At 43.8% G+C, this 19,383-nt stretch overlaps 1 protein-coding gene across 1 annotated transcript in view; it reads right to left on the bottom strand.

Moving 5' to 3' along the window:
• sdk2b (sidekick cell adhesion molecule 2b) overlaps positions 1-19,383 on the bottom strand; it is a 656,366-nt gene that overhangs the window by 376,131 nt on the left and 260,852 nt on the right. The window lies entirely within an intron of this gene.

Raw genomic sequence — 19,383 nt, 5'->3', positions numbered from 1 at the left:
AAATGTTCAAAACTTTCTGGCGACTGTGGGCTTGTCGTAGATTGTCTTCTCCTGTTGAAGGTGCTGTCGCCGGTTGTCGACAGGATGAGGCAGGTTGTCACCAGGTGTTGTTGGTTGTCACCAGGTGCTGACTTTGGTGAATTCCATTGGCGACTACTTACGTCAACCGGCGACAGGTACCGGCGACTGAATTGTCTTCAGTTGTCGCCGACATGGGCTGTTGCTTGTCATAGCTTATCGTGGGCGGACGTAGCTTGTCGCGGGTGGATGTAGGTTGACTTTAGTTGTCGCCTATGTGGTCGTAGGTGGACGTCCTCATGGGTCGCTTGATGTCGACTGGGTGTTAGGTTATCGTAGCTTGTCGTAGACATTGTCGTGGGGGGTCCAGTCGCCATTTTTTCAATGACCTGCTACGACTGTGACAGTTGCCGAAAAAAATCGCCTAATCCCCTTTACAGCGCCTAGCTTAGATCCTGACTACAGATGCTGTCAGTACGTAGTTCGTACGTTCTCCCTGTGACTGTGTACGTTTTCTCTGGGTGCTCCGATTTCTTCCCAAAGATGTGCATGTTTGTGGGTTAATTGGTTTTGGTAAAATTGTAAATTGTCCCTAGTGTGGAGGATAGTGCTAGCGTACAGGGATCGCTGGTCAGCGTGGACTTGGTGGGCCAAAGGGCTCGTTTCCACACAGTTGTGTCTAAAGTGTAAAATTACAATTGACATCTTTTCTTTAGCTACCATGCAGAGTTTAATTGCATAAGTGTATGGCAGCAATTTGTTTCAGCACAGAAAGAGGTAATGAAGCTACTGGATCAGTTTGTTCTCTTCCCCACTGTTTCCCCCATATCACATCAAATCCTTTCCCTTCAAATGCACATCCAATTCCCGTTGAAAGTCTGGATAGAATATTCCTTTAGATTCATTTCACAACATATCAGCCAGGTGTCAGCACTTATCCTCCATCAGATCACCGAACTGTGGATTTCTCCTGACACTTATGCCCACCGCAGTCACATTCCACTGCTGATGGAATGCATGCTTTAACGGTGCGATATTCTCCTGATTGTGACAAGTGTGCCATCCCTCAATCCACCAATGGAAATGATTAGTTGGTGCAATGTCCACCCTGTGATCAGCCAACATCAACCTCAAGGCAGTCCAATCTGTGGAACGAATATCATCGAAGATAGATATAAAATGCTAGAGTAACTCAGTGGGACAAGCAGCATCTCTGGACAGAAGGAATGGGTGAGATTTCGTGTCGAGGCCCTTCTTTAGACTGACAGTCAGGGGAGAAGGAGACAAAGGAACAAATTCCATCGCACTCTGAGGCAAGTTACCCAAGGTGACCCATGGTTCAGTTTAGCTATGTTTATTGTCACAGGTACAGTGAAAAGCTTTATTGTTGCATGCTGTCCAGTCTATAATATAGAAAGACTATACATTATTACAATCGAGCTGTTTGCAGCTTATAGATACATGATAAAGGGAATAACATTTAGTGCAAGATAAAGTCCAGTAAAGTCCAATTTAAGATAGTCCGAGGATCTTCAATGAGGTCGATGGCAGGTCGGAACCGCTATCTAGTTGGTGATAGAATGGTTCAGTTGACAGATAACTGTGAAGGATCTGTTGGTGTGCGGTTTCACACTTCAATTGCCATTTGCGAGCTCCAAATGGTGTTAGCTGTTCATGCCAATGATCTGTAGTGTAGACAGCGGCAATGTTATAAACTGCTCATGGCCGTTGCAAGGGCCAAACATGAACGTCTCCAGCAATGTCCAGCAGCTGAGCTTGGTGCAGGTTGAGGGTAGTGCGAGACCTGCACTTCCTCTCCTGCAGCATCAGATAACCCCACAACCCCACCGGGATCAACAGATGCGGCAGATGTCCATCCATGTCTCTGCTGACTATGACACAAATACAATTCCCCTCAGGATCTGCAATGTCTTTTCTTTCTCGGACATTCAACTCCTTTGACCACATGTGAACATGCTTCCTGCTGCCTCACAGATGCTGAACCCCAAACACGTTGGACGCACAACTCGCCCATGGACCAAGTTCTGCTCATCCCCCCCGCTCTCATGACTTGGCCAATAAGCTGCAAATGTGTGTGCTCTGACCCCCATCCCACCCACTGGTATGCATCACCCTTGTTACTCAGCTCATCAACACTCTGCACAAGTTTGAACCATGTTATAGAGAGGATATTGTCAAGCTGGAAAGGTGCAGAGAAGGATGTGGCCAGGACTCGAGGGAATGAGCCATAGGGACAGGTTAGGACTTTAATCCTTGGAGCGCAGGAGGATGAAGGGCCTTCTTATATAAGTGTTCAAAATCATGAGAGGAATAGATCGGGTAAATTTAGAGAGCCTGTTGTTCGGAGTAGGGGATCTAGAGGTCATAGGTAGGGGATGGGGGGGGGATTAATAGGAACCCGTGGGGTTACATAAAGGGTGGTCGGTGTATGGAACAAGCTGTCGGAGGAAATAGTTGAGGCAGGCATTATCTTAACATTTAAGAGACATCTGGACAGGTACTTGGATAGGATTATGGGCCAAGTAGGTAGGTAGGACTAGTGTAGATGGGACATGTTGGCTGGCGTGGGCAAGTTGGGCCAAAGAGCTAGTTTCCATGCTGTATGACTCTACTGTTTACTGACACTTTAATCTTGCTCTAGGAGCATGATCCCAGTTGCTATAGTCACTGCATGAAGTATGTGGAAAAAAACAGAACTGGCATCTGCGTGTAAAGGCAGCAGAACAGTTTGTTCACGGGCCATAGGACAGAATCCTGTTGTGTTTCCATTACTACAACTCCTGCGGAGCGAAGGTCTTTAATTCCTCGTCAGTGCTCAGCCAGCAGCTCGGCACTGGTTTGCCAAAGTGAGGACATCAGCCATACTTCCACCTCCTCACAGCTCTGCAGTGTGTGGTGGTCCATTCTGAAAGCCACCCATCACCAATCCTGTGGCAATGACCCTGCCGGGTGTAATTCAGAGGAACTGTGATGCCCTCCATTGCATATACTACCTGCCAAGGCCTGTTCCTTGTTAGCCACCTGGATGGGCTGTTGGAAGCATCATCAGCTGTGAAAGTGGTGCAGCAGGTAACTGATAGAAACAACATGATTGTTCAGCACTGTTTATAATGACACCTTTCACTTGCATCATTCTTAAAAAATAAACAGAGCTACAATCTTAAATGGTTTACATTTAGTTAGTTTCCTGTGATCACAAACTCGATTCCATACAAACACTTGTTCATGACAGCTCCAGTAAAACTACTCTCCATCTATTGAAATTGTGTAACATGGATTTTTACTGATTGGTTGCAACGCTGGTGCAGACACAAAGCTGCTGCCTGCTGTGTTGTGGCTGTCAATGCTATCCCTGGAACTAAAATAACCACTGATCCGAGGGACGACCGTCTTCGGGGAATGTGATAGCTGCCTACAGCAGCTCATTTGTTGTGCAAAAACACCTAACCACAGAATTAACTTCAGTGCATTCAAAAATGGGTTGGTGACATTTATGTTTCCGATTCAATTTAAGAGAACTAATTTTGCAATAAACACCATTTCCTTTTATATTCACCTAAACTAGCGTTGCCAGAGCAGAGTGGAGTAACCAGTTCACTACTCAATCCCAACAATCACAAAGCCAGAGCAGATGCAGAACAAATCTCCTTTCACTTGTCACTACAGTGAAACCACCTCCGATAGACAGTCTAACAAAAGGAACTGCAGATGCTGCTTTATACCAAATATAGACACAAAATGTTGGAGTAACTCAGTAGGTCAGGCAGCATCTCTGGAGAAAGTCGAAAGGTGACATTTAGGTTGAGACCCTTCTTCAGACTGAAAAAGACTGAAGAAGGGTCTCGACCAGAAGCATCACCTCCTCATTTTCTCCAGAGGTGCTGCCTGACCTGCTGAGCTACTCCAGTACTTTGTGTCTATCAGAAGGACACTCTTCACTTCTGCTGTCTCCCACCTGTGTAGCAGGTAATCAAGCACTGTCTGAGTGAAATGGCCAACTTGTGCCCCATTGTAATCAGCTTTGGGCTGGGATCCTGCAACCAAGCTGAATCAGGTCTGAGTCAGGCCATCGTCATTTCATATAGAATCGCTTCCAGCTGTCGGAAATAAGATACAGTGTCCTCCATAATGTCTGGGACAAAGACCCGTCATTTATTTATTTTCCTCTGTACTCCACAATTTGAGATTTGTAATAGAAAAAAAATCACGTGGTTTTTATTAGATCAGATTTTATTAAAGGCCATTTTTATACATTTTGGTTTCATTGTGCAGAAATTACAGCTGTGTTTATACATCGTCCTCACATTACAGGGCACTGTTTGGGACACATGGCTTCACAGGCGTTTGTAATTGCCCAGATGTAATTGCCTTCTTTGTTTCATGTTTTATGTATCATTCTTAACTGCCACTGTATGTCAAGTTGTCACTTATGGGCGGAGCACCAAGGCAAATTCCTTGTGTGTGAATACTTGGCCAATAAACGTAAACTTATTCATTCATTAATGCAGGTAGAAGAGAACTCTCAGCACCTCCAGTCTTTCCTCCAGTCTTTCCATCACCTTTGGAAACTTTTATTGATGTTTATCAACATGAGCTCCAAAATGAAAGTCAAGGAAGCCATTATGAGACCGAGAAACACAAATAAAACATAGAGACATCAGCCAAACCTTAGGCTTACCAAAACTGTTTGGAAAATCATTAAGAAGAAAGAGAGCACTGGCGAGATTACTAATCGCCAAGGGACTGGCAAGCCAAGAAACACCTCCACAGCTGACGATAGGAGAATTATCTCTATAAGAAAGAAAAATCCCCAAATACCTGTCCGACAGATCAGAAACACTCTTCAGGAGTCAGGAGTGGATTTGTCATGACCACTGTCCGCAGAAGTATTCATGAACAGAAATACAGAGGCTACACTGCAAGATGCAAACCACTGGTTAGCTGCCAAAATAGGATGGCCAGGATACAGTTTGCCAAAAAGTACTTAAAAGAGCAACCACAGTTCTGGACAGATGAGACGAAGATTAACATATCAGAGCGATGGCAAGGGCAAAGTATGGCGGAGAGAAGGAACTGTCCAAAGCATACCACCTCATCTGTGAAGCACGGTGGTGGGGGTGTTATGACCTGGGCATGTATGGCTGCTGAAGGTACTGGCTCACTTATCTTCATTGATGATACAACTGCTGATGGCAGTAGCATAATGAATTCTGAAGTATATAGACACATCCCATCTGCTCAAGTTCAAACTAATGCCTCAAAACTCATTGGCCGGCGATTCATTTTACAGCAAGACAATGATCCCAAACAGGTTACACAAAAAAGCTGGAGAAACTCAGCGGGTGCAGCAGCATCTATGGAGTGAAGGAAATAGGCAACGTTTCGGGCCCAAACCCTTATGATCCCAAACATACTGCTAAAACAACAAAGGAGTTTTTCAAAGCTAAAAAATGGTCAATTCTTGAGTGGTCAAGTCAATCACCCGATCTGAACCCAATTGAGCATGCCTTTTATATGCTGAAGAGAAAACTGAAGGAAACTAGCCCCCAAAACAAGCATAAGCTAAAGATGGTACCCGGACGGGACGTCGAAGGACGACAAGCCAAAGTCAGGAAGTGGAAGCCAAGATACCGAAAATACATAACGGCAAAAAGCCAAGATGCCAAAAGTACATCACGCTGAAAGGATACGAACCGAAACGGACACCACGCCGCAAAGACAAGACGCAGAACGGACATGACATCGAAAAGCCGCCGAACGGGCTGGACGTCTCCGGGTACGGGAATTGTCCGACACCTTGTCAGCCATCGACAAAGGTCAGCGATTGATCCAGACCCCCGTGTCCATCACATCACTGGCTGGGGGGGGGGGAGACGGGAGGAGGGTAGTTTTGGGGGGGGGGGGGGGGGGGGGGGGAAACAGCTTGAGCTTGCGTTTGTAAAGGCAAGATGGCGCCTGCCTGCGGCGACTATTGCGGAGCTCCAGAATATAACAGGCTCAATTACAACTTCCAACAACTTACCTGGATCAGAAAAACAGCAGAAATCGGTGCCGTTTCGGACAAGCTGCTTGAGCACCTCAAGGCTCTCGTAATTTTGCGATCTCCCGTAGCTGCGGGAGCCCCGGACTTTAAATTTTCCCACGCTGGCTGTGAAACTGCCGACTCGACTGAGGAGCCCAGGTACGGTACCTGGAGACCCCGGAATGACCCCCAGAGCTGACAGGCTGGATCTTCCAGGAACAACGGAGCTGGAGCTGCCATCTGTGAGGGATTCCCCGTTCCAGCGCAGAAACAGCAGGTACAGCAAGTACAGTACCTGGAAACAAAGGGGAAGCCTCCACTGTGTCCGGAAACATGGCCGACGGGCAGGACTTCAGGTCAGAATGAAGTGCAGGGGACTTTGGCCCCCTCTCCCTACTGTCCTACTGGCCAATGTACAGTCCCTTGAAAACAAAGTGGAGGACTTAAGGGCAAGGCTGCTTTATCAAAGGGAGCTGAGGGAATGCTCTGTGTTCTGTTTCACAGAGACATGGCTCACCCCCAGCTCCCCAGACTCAGCGGTCCAGCCTGAAGGGTTCTCCATCCACCATATGGACCGTACTCTGGCATCTGGGAAAGGGAGATAAGGAGGCGTCTGCCTCATGGTCAACTCTGCTTGGTGTTCAGACATGGCAGTCCTTTCCAACTCCTGCTCTCCACACCTCGAACATCTGGCGATGAAGTGCCGTCCCTTCTACCTCCCAAGGGAATTCACCTCCGTTATCCTGACCTCGGTCTACATCCCACCACAAGCAGACGTCCGTCTGGCACTGGAGGAGCTGCATGCCGTGGTCAACAAACACCAGATGTCTTACCCTGAGACATTTACCAACATTGCTGGGGACTTCAATAAGGCAAACCTAAATAAATCACTCCCTAACTTCCACCAACATGTCTCCTGCTGCACCAGAGGACCCAACACCCTCAACCACTGCTACACCACCATCAAGAATGCCTATTGTTCTATCCCTCGCCCTCACTTCGGTAAATCCGACCATACCGCGGTGCTGCTTCTTCCTGCCTACAGGCAGCAATCAACTCCTACCTCGACAAAAACCTGGGCCCACTGCAGTTCGCTTACCGCCACAACAGATCAACGGTAGATGCGATCTCGCTGGCCCTCCACTCTGCTCTGGACCACTTGGACAACAAAAACTCATATGTCAGGCTGTTATTCATCGATTAAAGCTCGGCATTTAACACAATCATCCCCTCCAAGCTGATTACCAAACTCGCAGAATTGGGTCTCTGCACCATCCCTCTGCAATTGGATCCTCGACTTACTCATTCACAGACCACAGTCTGTTCGTATTGGTGGAAATGTGTCAGCCTCGATAACAATCAGCATGGGAGCACCTCAAGGCTGCGTGATCAGCCCCCTGCTGTACTCACTCTATACTTATGACTGCGTAGCCAGTCACAGTGTGAACTCCATCATCAAGTTCTCTGACGACACCACTGTTGTGGGACGTATCACTGATGGGGATGAGTCGGAGTATAGAAGAGAGATCGAGCAACTGTCCATATGGTGCCAGCGCAATAATCTGGCCCTCAACACCAGCAAAACCAAGGAACTGATTGTGGACTTTGGAAGGAGTAGGATGGGGACCCACAGCCCTGTTTATATCAACGGTTGATGGTTGAAAGGGTCAAGAGCTTCAAATTCCTGGGCGTGCACATCTCTGAAGATCTTTCCTGGTCCGAGAACACTAATGCAATTATTAAGAAAGCTCATCAACGCCTCTACTTCCTGAGAAGATTACGGAGAGTCGGTTTGTCAAGGAAGACTCTCTCTAACTTCTACAGGTGCACAGTAGAGAGCATGCTGACCGGTTGCATCGTGGCTTGGTTCGGCAATTTGAGCACCCTGGAGAGGAAAAGACTACAAAAAGTAGTAAACACTGCCCAGTCCATCATTGGCTCTGACCTTCCTTCCATCGAGGGGATTTATCGCAGTCGCTGCCTCAAAAAGGCTGGCAGCATCATCAAAGACCCACACCATCCTGGCCACACACTCATCTCCCTGCTACCTTCAGGTAGAAGGTACAGGAGCCTGAAGACTGCAACAACAAGGTTCAGGAATAGCTACTTCCCCACAGCCAACAGGCTATTAAACCTGGCTCGGACAAAACTCTGATTATTAATAACACATTTTCTGTTATTTGCACTTCATCAGTTTATTTATTCATGTGTGTATATATTTATATTATGGTATATGGACACACTTATCTGTTTTGGAGTAAATGCCTACTCTGTTCTGTGTGCTGAAGCAAAGCAAGAATTTCCTAATCCTATACAGGGACACATGACAATAAATTCACTTGAACTTGAACTTGTAAAATGGTGGCAGTGAATCCCAGCTGCTGCAATTGCCACAGAGGCGTCATGTTCGTTCCCCGTCAGATTATGTCGAAAAACAATCTGACGCCGAACGCACATGAAGCTGAAATGATAAATAAGTATGAAACACTTAAAATAAAATCCATATTTGTTGCAAGAATTGTTGTACCTTGTTATATTTTGAAATAGTTAAATTGTTGAACCTTGTATGTCTCCGGGGACGGGATAGGTCTGACAACTTGGCAGTCATCAACAAAAGTCAGCAAATGATCCAAACCCCCGCGGCGTCCATCACATCACTGCCTCTGTGGCAATCGCAGCAGCTTGGAGTCACTGCCACCATTTTACAAATGCAAGCTCAAGCTCTTCTTCCCCCCCGGCCAGTGATGTGATGGACGTGGGGGTCTGGCCGACAAGGTCTCGGAAAAAATCCTGTCCCCGGAGACGTCATGTCCATTCAGTGGCTTTTCGATGTCATATCTGTTCTGCGTCTTGTCTTTGCAGCATGGTGTCCGTTCAGGCTCGTGTCCTTTCAACGTCGTGTCCGTTCGGTTTCGTATCCTTTCGGCGCCGTGTCCGTTCGGTATCCTGGCTTCCACTTCTTGGCTTCGGCTTCTCGTCCTTCGACTTCCCGTCCGCACGCGGCTAAAGATGGCTGCAGTACAGGCCTGGCAGAGCATTACCAGAGAAGACACCCAGCAACTGGTGGTCCATGAATCGCAGACTTCAAGCAGTCATTGCACGTGAAGGATATGCAACAAAATACTAAACATGACTACTTTCATTTACATGACATTGCTGTGTCCCAAACATTATGGTGCCCTAAACAATCTCAAATTGTGGAGTACAGAGGCAAATAATTAAATGTTGGGTCTTTGACCCGAACATTATGGAGGTCACTGTATATCAGTCTCGTTACGGGGGATGGCTTTGGAACTAAAGAACCAGGTTTGATACTGACCATGCAAACAGTTTGTGTGAAATTTGCATCTTCTTCCTGTGACTGCATGAGTTTCCCCTGACATTACAAGAACATGGATGTTTGTAGGTTAACTGGCCTCTAAATTACCTCCCGAGCATATGGAGTGGATGAGAAAGTCCGATAACACAGAACTAGTATGAACAGGTGATCGATGGTCGGCGTTGACTCAGAGGGACAAAGGGCCTGTTTCTATGCTGTGATCTCCACTTGTCAGTAAATATTTTATGACATTTAAGGCCGAAGGAATTTGGAATTAACATCCTCTGAACTTTGGATCGGATAGACACCAACTACAATGTTTAACGATGGACCTTGAATATTCTATGGCATTGCTTGTCGCTTAAGATTTATGTGCTATGGTGACATGGTAAACTATTAAAATAAATGTGCAATGCTCGTTCCTTTAGAGCTCATGCTTTAGGAATGCAGGAAATATAAAAAAGATGAATAAGATCCTGTAAAGTTCTACAAGCCTATTTAAAAAAAGTGACAAACAGTGTAACCTTGGAGGATAGAATTACCGTTCATTATCCTTGAAAATATGATTTACGAGACAATCCATTGAATCTGTTCCATGTGATACAGCAAGTTCTCTCTGCTTGTTCACTCCCTCCGCTCGGTTAAACATTCCTTAAAACCAGTCAACTCAACCAAACTTTTCACCACCCAACCAAGTATTTGTACAGAGCTCCATATTAAATTTGTCTGGGAATATTCTTGTGAAATGCATTAGAATGTTTTACATCCTAAAAGGTATTGGTTAAAGGCAAGTTGTGTGGATCTGCTCTGTTCTGCTCTCCTCTGCTCACTGCCTTCCTCCCTGCATAACTATGTCCTAGAGTCATACTTACATTCTATTGTCATAGAATGGAACCAGGCCCTTTGCCCCAACTTCTTCATCCTGACCAAGATGTCCCATCTACATTGGTTCCATTTGCCTGCGTTTGGACCATTTCTGTCTAAACCTATCCTATCCATGTACCTGTCCAGGTGTCCTTTGAATACTGTTACACTACCTCCATCAACTACCTGGGAACTGCAGATCACCCTAAGTTCCTGCATCTTCTGTCTTTTGTTCCTGCATCTTCTGTCTTTTGTGACCTGCGTGGGGCATGCTCATGATGCCAGTCCCCCAAAATACACATACAATGTGACATCGGAATCTCATTTATTGTTAAAAAATGCTCATGAATGTGGTGATTAAAGTTTTCTCACTGTGTGTTCTCCTGTTGAACATTTTATAAACGACATTACCGATCTTGATACAATGTGGCATCGCCGTCCCGGGTGACTGACAGGAGAGGAGACCAATCTGCATGGTAGTGACTGGCAGGAGAGGGGACCAATCTGCGCATGTGTGGTTTTTAAACCTTAATAACTTTTAAACTATACCATCGATCGGAACAAAACATGTTGCACTTGAGCACAGGATAATGGTTAGTAAGGTGGCGGAAAATCATAGCACTATCATGTACAGTTTTTTTGCGCATATAGAAAACTCACGCAAACCGGAAGAGCACAATATCAGAATTTTAGTTATGTATAGATAATAAAATATATTAAGGAACCAAATCCCTTTTAATAGGTGGAAGCAAGGAACTGCAATTACTGGTTTACAAAGAAGTGACCCAACCTGAAACGTCGCCTATCCAAGTTCTCCAGAGATGTTCTCTGACCTATTAAGCTCATCCAGCACTTATCATCATCCACTTTTAAAGGGACGTGAATACAATTTTTTTTCAGTGAAGTTTTCAACAGCAGTTACTGCTTTGCTGATTTTTTTAATCTGTTCAGTATTACTTGAGAGTCGATGGTACTGTTTCTCAGCAAGAACTGATGGTACATACTTCTACTAAAGCTACTGCGAGATCTGTAGAGTTAAGATCCTTCAAGGCTGTCACTGATTGAACACGGGCAAGGCCATCGCAATGTTCAGCAGAGGGTGAACACATCCTAGCCAGTAAAGCCGCACTGGACATCAGCATTGGTAAATGGTGAGCTTCACGTTGGTGCATGGGCTTGGTGTGAGAGTTGAAGTTAGTTTAGGATTGTGAAAAAAAAAGTGTTGGAGGAACTCAAGAGTCAGAGTCAGGGAGCATTGATGGAGATAATGGACAGCTGATGTTTTGGGTCAGGTCCTTCTTCATTCTGAAGCTCTGACCCATTGTCTCCACAGATGCTGCCTGACCTGTTGAGTTCCCCCTGCACTTTGTGCTCTGCTCTAGATCCTAGCATCTACAGTTTCTTGTCTCTCTTATTCCAGTTTTTGTTGGCAGTGGAAATGTGGAGATCTGATACAATATCCACTCATTCAAAATACACTCAGTCCCTCAGTTTGGGGATCTTGGATCAGTCACCGTATCGAAAATAAATCTTGTCGCCTTTTCTTGACGAATGAGTAAGCAGACCTATTTCTCATTTCAAAAACCTATCACTAACATAAATAAAAGATAGGTTTGCAGACAGATAACTCTGCATCCCCGACCACTACTGAGATCCAGACTGAGCCATATATCCCATGGCCACACAGGGCCAGAAACCTCACCAAACCCTCATCTGGCCAGTCTCCACCACCAACATTCTGGGTGACAGATCCCGATGTAAAGAGGGAAATGCTGGCAGTTTTGAGATTATAAGGTCTGTAGGTCAAGCACTGTGGTTTGTGTTCTGAATGAAACATTAAACTGGCTATCATCTACCATCTCACGTAGGATTTTATGATGCCCTTGTAGGAAGAGCAAAAGATGTCTTCTGATCAAATGATTAACATTTGTGACTCTGTGGCCAACATCCCATAGAATCATACATTACAGAAACAGGCCCTTTGGCCCATATCACCCATGCATGCCCCATCTCTGCTAGTCCCATTTTCCCATACCTGGCCCATATCCCTCAATCTTTCCTATCCACATCACTTAATTGGTAATTTGTCCGAGTGAGATTTGTGGAACTCTGCTGTCTGCTTATTCATTACTTTATAAACAGATCTCAGAGATCCACCATTAACCGTGAATTATGTTGAGACATCGAAGTCAAGAAAGGCAAGTGCAATTTATTTTTCAGCTCCTCCCATTTCTACATTCTTATCATTCTCAGTGCTTTAATGAGGTCAGTAATTTACCTGTTTGACATGGATAATATTCGAGTACATGAAGGGGTTACTGAAGCAAGGAATCAAACTGAATTCAGAGATAAACCTTTCCCGTCTTTCTTTTTCTCGCAATCAGCACCATCATTTCTCAAGAGGATGGTCCACAACAAAAAAAAAACACATAGATCATTGGAGAATGTTGTTGAGGCAGTTGATGCGACTAAGGCTGTTCTTAAACCTGGCAGATGGAGTTGTAATCTGTAATCCACTGTGTCTGTATTTGATGAATCTGGATACCAGTGAGCATGTGTTCCACTCCCTTGCACCAACATCAATCATCTTGATAACTGTACAATTTACAAAAAGTATATATTTGAAAGGGTGAGTAACAAAAATCTGTTCTGTTCCATCTGATGTGAAATTTAAACCTTCCTCCCCCTTCCCCCACTCCTCATTTGTACCTCATAACAAATCAAGTTGGCAGCAACATCTGTTCCCTGATGTTCTAAATCATCTGATCAGAGTTTACAAAAAACCTCGCTGGAGATCGTTAAAAAGTAACATTTGGTTTCTATGGTTAGCTTAACTATTAAACAGTCTAATGTGATATGGGCACAACATTTTAATAATATTAAAGTTCTGCTTTTGAGGTGTAAATGAATATTGCATCTTATCTGCACTGAAGCATTTTAACATACCTAAACTATTTTCTTTGTGTTGGTACATACATTATTTTTGAATAATGGAGTTGTCACAAACCGCTAGCTCAATTGTGCATTTGCAAATGGGCAATCCATTTATAATATGTGAAGCAAACTGAACCCCTAAGGGTTGTTTTATTTTTATTATTGAAAAGCAAATAAATGTGGATATTTGCAGTATGGGTAATCATTTCGTCATGTTGGAAGCTTGTTTAGTTTAGAGATGCTACATGGAAACAGGCCCATCGGCCCACTTAGTCCACGCATTGGTCCATTGATCACCCACACACTAGTTGCATGTTATCCCACGTTCTCATCCTAGACACTCGGACACTTTAGAGAGTCCAATTAACCTACACATCTTTGGAATGTGTAAGGAAACTGGAGTTGCCGGAGAAAACCCACGCGGTTACAGGGAGAACGTACAGAAAGCACCCATAGTCAGGATCAGGATAGTCAGGTCCCTGCCGCTGTGAGGCAGCAGCTCTACTGTTGCACCACTGTGTATATATATAGACAAAGACACTGAGAAAATGAATACCACAGGTGATGACACTTGTGATTACCAGCAATTTTAGTTGTTAGATCACTTTGTACAAAAGATTATGAAAATAGTATTGCAATAGACAGCAGTGCAAACAAAATCAGCTGTAGCTGGTAATCAGATAATGTTCTTAACATTCCCGATTGCATTTACCTTTCCAATAATGTTATTACACTGGCATTGCATCAGAGAGCCACTTGCACATGTGACAGAAGAGTAACATATCTGCCATGTCGCTGACTTATGCTTGCTTCAAGTTTGCTCAACACACGGTCCCCTATGCATTAGAAAATCAAATGAAGCTGTTTACAGTACCGTAAAATGGGCTTGCACCATAAATCACTTTGAGATCCTTAACGCACCAAAGATGGAATAAATAAATAGCATTGTTTATGCTGACAATTTAACTGCTAATGAGGAACAAGTTTAGATTTACAGCTGAAACAAGTCAAAGTTGCTTCGTACTCATTTCAGACTATTTCTTTATCTGTCTTTTCCCTCTCTTCATGCACTGCCACCTCCCCATTGTTTGTCCTGCAGAATGTATTCTGTTGGTGTTGATGGTTGCACTAATTTCACACTTCATTCAGTTTCCATCTGAAGTCCACAGCTCTGGGACGGAAAACCTGGGCTCATTTACCATCTTAGTAGCTTTCGGAACCTCACTGTATGCCTCATATCTAAACTCATCCATGACGTTGTCAAAACACATTCCACAAGATTGGAAAGTGTAACAATAATCACCTGTAAAATCTACCTGTGATTTTGCAAACAAAATATTCTACGATAAATCTGCATGTGGAGCGTAAAATATTTATAGGTAGAATCTTGCTGGGACATATCCAGGTCTTTACAATTTTGCAGTTCCTATTTCAATTTCTGAAAAAAGATTATATTTGTCTTTGCCTTTGTGTGTTGAGAAGGTGCAGGCCATCTCTATTAAATATGTCAAATCAATCAAATGTGTAATATGTGGAACTAGATTAAGGCGTTTGATTTCAACCAATGTCAGGTTCAGCTTAAAAATCGACACCCCTTTACTGCCTCATCCATTAACAACGTCTGGCAGATGATCTACAATCTTTGATCTACAATTACACGTTTAGTCCGTATTAAAGCACATTGTATAATTATTATGCCACACTGTATTGTAGCTACTTTGAACAACAATGATATATAAACTAAACCGAAGGGGATTATCCTGGAATGTTAATTTTCCATGAAAAATAGTTGATAACTTAATAAAAAGGTTACGTAATTGTTTTGAGCTCTGGTCAAGATTGCCGATGTCAGGTAATTTTCTCAATGACCATTAACTTGCACAATAAATCGTGCTCAGAAAGTTAGTCTATATGCATTTTACCTAAACTCCTGCCTGCAGTTACTAGGCTTGATTCAGATTTCCAGCATTAGCTCCTGGAGTTCAGTCACAGTCTAAAGGGAGACAGGAAATAAGTCACTCAAAGCAGAATGCCCAACCATTGTCTATCAATGAGCCAGAGTATTAACGTTGGTGAACCATTAACAGTAATCCCAAGATGTTATGAAGCAGGAAAGGGTGCGGGGAAAATTCATGAGGATGTTACCAGGACTTGAGGGCCGCCTTCTTCTTCTTATCGTGTCCACGCACAAGATTCAAAGTTGTTCAGCCAGAGCTGAACACACATCTCGGCATCTGCATACAATGGTGTCTGTCTTGTGCTTCTTATGTACGGTGGTGGAAATATTGGTGAAAACAGGACCGCGACGTGATGACATAGGTATAAGGTGAGTGGGGAAATATTTCATAGGGACCAGAGGAGCAACAATTTTTTTTGGTAAACACAAAGGTGGTAGGTCTATGGAAAGAGCTGCCAGAGGAGGCCAGAGGAGGCAGGTACTATCACAACGTTTACAAATATTTTGACAATTGCATGCATAGGATAGGTTCAGAAGGATATGGGCCAAAGGTAGGCAGATGGAACTGGTGTAGATGGGGTACGTTGGTCAGCATGGTCAAGTTGGGCCGAATGGCCTTTTTCCATACTGTATGTCTCTATGACACTATGACCATGTTGGGCAAGTGGAATTTGGCAATGGTAATGTCATTGGACATCAACAAGAGTTGTTCAGACTCCCTCTTGTAGAAGACCATCATTGCCTTCCACTCATGTGGTTTAAATCAGTTTGAAGAAAGGTCCCGACCTGAAACATCATCTGTCCATTCCCTCCACAGATGCTGCCTGACCAGCGGGGTTCCACCAGTACTCTGTTCTTTGCCATTTCTCATGTCTCCATCTGGTTTGAATATTACTTCCCTTGCCCCTTGCTGCCTGTTGGGATGGATTTTATTATCTGAGAATTTATGAATGGAAATGGCCAACATGATTAGTGATTGCTCTGGGGTGGGAGATTGCAACCTTCACGTGGTCCACCCTATTGAAAAATCAAATACTAGAGGGCATAGCTTTAACGTGAGAGGGACGTTTAAAGTTCATTTGTGGAGCAAGTTTTTGTTTTACATCGAAGATGGTGGGTGCCTGGAACAAGCTGACGAGGGGGGGTGGGGGGTTGATGCATAGATGCTAGTGGCATTTAAGAGATTTTTGGAGAGCAACGTGGATATGCAGGAAATGGAGGGATATAGGTTACGTGTGGATAGATAAATGATGGTCTTGGCATTATGTTTGACACTGAACTTGTGGGCTAAAGGCCCTGTTCTTGTGCTGTTCTGTTCTATGTTCTAATACTTCCACAGGAAATTGTCCAAAAGAGATTCGCTAAATTGATTCCTGGATGAAAGTGTTGGCCTGTCATGCAGGACTAAATAGGTTAGATCTCTATTCTTAAGGTTAGAAGAGGTATTCAACAAGGAGATAAATTAATTTTTGAAATATCTGTCAATGGAGGCATTGGGGAACTGGCAGAGAAAGAGAGATTCGGCGTGGGGCCGATGGGCCACTGCCAGGCAGGCCTGAGGGGGTCCAGGGTCCGTCCCCTTTCCTTTTTAATTACGTTCTGCAAAGCAAACTGCACCCAGGGAGAATATTCAGCTCGACTGTCAGGGGCTGCATTTCCAAACAATTGTTCACCCACACAGTCTTAAAATTCCACCCAATGCAAATGCTAATTCTACATTTATATTCAGAGTGCCTCGATAGTGCCAAGTTCAGAACAGTTAATCTTTCTGATGGTTGGTACTTTGATGTTGCAGGTTGCATGTTTGGCGATCTGTCTTACTTGCATTGACAGCATATATGCATTAATTCATCCTTAAAGAACTTGTTAAAAAGGTTCACAGGTAACCGACGTGCCCAAAATATCACATCATCAATTGCTTTGTAACTGGCGGAATCAGCTTTGAACATTTTTCAAGTAACTCAGATGCTTACGGCATTAGGCCTTAAACTCCATGTCCACCAGTTTCGCTGTCACTTGTATTCATAAATGGTGCAGAAGGTTTCTGCTGAAGAAAATTAGAGATTTATCTACTTCTTGCTTCATCATTATGGTTTATCAAAATGTCCCTGAGTGTAAGGAACACGGATAACTGGAGTTAATATAATGAGAACCACACATGATCTGATCGGGTCTGCAGTGAAACTCCTTTGTATGATGCACAAAAATATCTTCATAGAGTGTCTAGCCCAATAACCTTTGCCTATCCTTCCACTCACAAAAGAGTTAGTTTCTATGTGCATCTTCCTTCAATGTTTACTTACACTGTGCAATAATAAAATCCTCCTCTCAACACCAAAGTGGTTAGTTCTAAAATGGGCACATTTACTTTAATCACCAGTTGCTTCAGTCATACTGCAAAATATCTCACATGGGCCAGATAAAGAGGATGCATTGTACAGATGCTGCTGCTGAACAGCCTGGGCACTCCAAAGAAACTTAACACTAATTAGCAGATCTACCATAAAGTGGATGTTAGTCACATTACTACATGCCATGTGGCTATCTCCATCTGGCCAGTTTGTCTCCACGGATCAGAGGCCTCGCTGTCTTCCCATCAACGTGAAGCAGTAGTCAAATACTTTGCAGCTAACACATGTGTGCATGTGCGTGCGTGTGTGCGTGTCTTCCCACCTCACCACTGGCAGTTTTGGCTTTAACCTGTGGACCATGCAAGTAAATTTTCCTGGAGAATTCTTGCAAAGGAAGAATTATTTTTAGGGTAGACAATGATAAAAATGTAACCTTTTTATATTTTGTTACATGGCACCGCAGAAGGTAATGTTGCACAAGACTGAGAGTCCTATCAGGTCTCCATTAAGCAACACTTACAGTCTGAACGCACTGTCAATGGTGCTCGGAAATAGTATCTGATCCCTAAAACAGATAATAAAAATGGTACAACTATCCTGCTTTTAGTTTAGGTTAAAACTTCATTTGAATCCTGTGTTACCTGGCCAGACCTGCGCAGCAGGGAGATTACATCAGTTGTTACAATGCCGAGCGCAAAGGCACCAAGGTTTGGTGTAACAAATGTTAACACTATGTGGAGACACAAGAAACTGCAGATACTGGAATCTTGAGCAAAACGCAGAGTGCTGAAGGAACTCACTGGATCAGGCAGCATTACTGGAAGGAGTGGACGGACACGAGTCAGAGGACGAGTCCTGACCCGAAACTGGCCCATGCAATCCCTCCACGGATGCTGTCTGACCCACTGAGTCTCTGTGCCTTGCAAAAAATGCAAAGTTGGGCTGTGACTCAAGGTTATAAGATGGAGAGCATTAAATTGGAGATTAGATGATTGTGAAACGCTCCAATTTATGTATTACTCATAGCATATTAAACAGCAGTTCACTTCACATTGTGACATTTCCCAAACATGTGAACATTTGAGTATAAGCAGCTGGCTTGATGACAAATCTAGGTCATCAGGGATGGTCCTGTCAAAGGCTTACTCTAAAAAAACTTCACAAAAACTCAATAAAGTTTCAAACAGGTGCCATGCCCCACAGGAAAGCTTGAATTCTTTACTAGTTCATCTTTAACTCGTGCAGAATCCCAATAATTTGTTCAGGTTTTGATATTTCTGACCCTATCACACAGAATTCAAAGCAGGTCACTATTTTTGTGGTCCAACCCACACTCTGCAAAACCCTTCAGCTTTACGTGCCAACACTCTCCCCATCAGGATGCCTATTAAACCCACTGCTTCATGTCATGTCTTTGGTCTGAAATCTCTCCACTTGTTCATCCCTCTCTCTTTCAAAGATCTTCGCAAGACCAATTTCAAATGTCAAAATCAATCATTTGACTGGTCAGCCTAACTGAACTTACTTTTCAACGAGCAAAGGACTGCTGATCGTTTTCAGAAAGTTTGAATGTGATTTTTATTTTTTTTGTCATTACAGAACAGCTGAAATTCTTCACAGGACTCATTTAAAATAAAATCTGAACATCAGTTCTGATCTAGTAAGTGAAATTTGTTGAAACAAGGAACTGCAGATGTTGGTTTACCAAGGAAAGACACAAAGTGCTGGAATAACTTAGCAGGTCAGGCAGCATCACTGGAGAACATGGATTGGTGGTGTTTCAGGTCGGGATCCTTCTTCGGATTAAAAATGTGTTGCTTGCTTCAAGCACCAGCATACAACCTTCTGTTATTACTACACTAGTAACTCTAAGATATATCCTGGAGTAAGTTTGCCC

The sequence above is a fragment of the Leucoraja erinacea genome, chromosome 23, assembly GCF_028641065.1.
Source record: "Leucoraja erinacea ecotype New England chromosome 23, Leri_hhj_1, whole genome shotgun sequence".
NCBI classification, from domain to species: Eukaryota; Metazoa; Chordata; class Chondrichthyes; order Rajiformes; family Rajidae; genus Leucoraja; species Leucoraja erinaceus.
Note: the sequence above shows the minus strand (reverse complement) of the source record. Positions and strands in the feature narration are given on the sequence as shown.